The following is a 2,500-nucleotide window of genomic DNA, read 5'->3' on the forward strand; positions in this document are numbered from 1 at the left end:
AAATGTTTCAGGGTTCTGGTAGGCTACCCATCATCTCTCTCTCTCTGTCTCTCTCTCTCTCTCTCTCTCCACTATTTCCTGTCAAATAAAGTCAAACATGCCTAAAAAAAATAAAAACAAAAACTCCCATTTCACAAGCCAAGATCTCCAGAAGTGACGTAACCGCTGGCATTCCGTAGGGACCTTCACTTCCATGCCAGCAGTTGCTTTGAAGTGTCATTTCTCAAAATGGACGAGGCTATTTCGGAAAATAAAACGATTGAAATAAATGCGTCTTGCGCCAAAAGGAGTAGGCGGTGCCGTCAGCTCGGGAATGATTCACGGGGGCCAAGTTGTCATTGACCGCAGAAAAACAAAATCCCACGGCATCAACGCTCACAAATATTGGATAAGAGTCACACACGGCGCCGATTCTTCCTTAAAATGTAGCAAATCAAATCGATACAATCAACACATCGAATCGATACAATCAACCCGTCTGACTGTATTGAGCCGCGCGTGTTGACTGATGTGGCCTACAGGCTATTAACAATCAGTCAGGGCGTCGGCCCTGCTATGAAATAATGAATGAAGACATAAAAGTAATTAATAGATAGAGTCGTCTCCCCGAGAAAAGAGAGGAGGATTCGTCATCTCTTCTCTACACAATGCCATTGTTCCCCGCGACATTCACTAGCCGCTGCGTTATTAATGATAGCGCCTTCCAGAAGATGCATCTCCTCCTCTCTCCCCGCTCCCTCGTCTCTTTCTAAGAAACTTTTGGGAGATTTTTTTTTCCCCCTTTCCTCCTTCCCTTCTTTACATGTGCGTGTGTTTTGTCATAGGCTCTCCAGAGAGGCGCGCGTGCGGTGAGGCTCTGGGGTACGTCTGTGTGCGTGCAGGCAGGGGAAACTCATCTACCACAAAGAATCTCCTCCCCGAGTTTAGTTCAGATACTCAGACCGAGACCGGAGAACGACGTCGAGTGCTTTCCTGTCGAGCGCGGCGGGGTGTGTTGAGCGTACCGAGTGCCCGGGCGGGCGCCTTATCTGTTGTCGAAATACTGCACTCTCCAACCGCGCGAGGAGAAAAGGATGCGCTTCTGTTCAGACGGTGAAGAGGGTTCACGTTTTATGACGTGCCAACATCATCGACATTCACATAGCTTCGTATTCTTTCTTGGCCGGCGTTTATTATAGAGGAGCAAACAAAACACATTTTTCAAATTTCAAGTCATTTTCAATCAGCTATTAAGTCTTTTTTTTTTATCCCTTGACCTCTGACCTCACCCTTTCTTTAAGATAATCTTAACTTTCCCAAACAGCAAAGACAGCCAAATAGCTTATTCACCGCATGGCTTTTTAGAATGAGGAGGAGAAGGGCTTCACTTGACCTGTGATTGTAACACACTGTGGATGAATGACCCTACATCACATGACTTGACACACGCACGCAGCTGTGTGAGAATTAAAGACGCAACAAAGTGGATTCAAAGTGAAATTGGCAAAAACTCGCCCGACGCTCCAGTAAATTTCCACCTATGCTGCATTTCTGTCATAATCTGGCCCCCACTGTCAAGCGTACCGGCGGGGTGTTTTCCTTCGCATGCTAGCACCCCACTTCTTTGGTGTCGGTAGCAGAATTTGATATTATTTGAGGCTTTAGTCCTAATCGTCCAGACGGTAAATATTGCACACTTCTTCTGCGGCGGCCCTAATGGGCATGTAACTTTATAGGCAAACATGTGAAGTGGTATTCCTCCAGTGGACTGGAGGGCTTAGTGCGAGTGCCAGGCACTCCCCCCGGAGATGAAAGACTCGTCAGATGGCACCCGTCTAGCTGTGCTCAGACACTTATGAGAAACAGACCTTCAGGAGAGGCTAAGTGTCCAATCTCTGGCGACTAAGAACAGTAATAGAGGCACACAATCGGCCGGTAATAGGGGGGACTCTTTCAAAACCATAAGCACCCCTCTCTCGCTGTGTTTTGGCACGGTCCGCTCTCTGTTGAAACGTATACCTTCGCCATTCGCCGTCCCTCAACAGGAGCGCATGGCAGATTATTGCTATTATTACCGCTCTTACACTTCATAAATCCCACTCCTGTGTGTTTGCATGATTGATGGTTTTCCATGGCGAGATCTTTTTCCTTTTCTGATTTTTTTTTTGTAAAATTCAAACTCCGAGTGATATTTCAATCAGGAGAGACTAGAGACCAGAGAATGAATGAAATAACATGTATTACAATAGTGAATGAATGATGAATTACAGAAAGTATGATTAGAATGAGGTATTGTTAATAGTCTTTGGCGCTTAGACACCACAGGGAGATATTGAGATTATAGAGCTGCATCAGCCAGATAGATCCTCCTGTAGAGTCTAGATACTGGTGGTGGTGGTGATGGTGATGCCTCTCCTTCTGAGACTGATGAGACTCCTCAGACTGATGAGTCTGATGGGTCTGATGGGTCTGGGAAGACTGGGAGGAGAATGGGAGGTGGAGGGTGCGAGACTGGTATGCA

This window comes from Poromitra crassiceps, assembly GCF_964638095.1.
Source record: "Poromitra crassiceps genome assembly, chromosome: 14".
In the NCBI taxonomy this organism is placed as follows: domain Eukaryota; kingdom Metazoa; phylum Chordata; class Actinopteri; order Beryciformes; family Melamphaidae; genus Poromitra; species Poromitra crassiceps.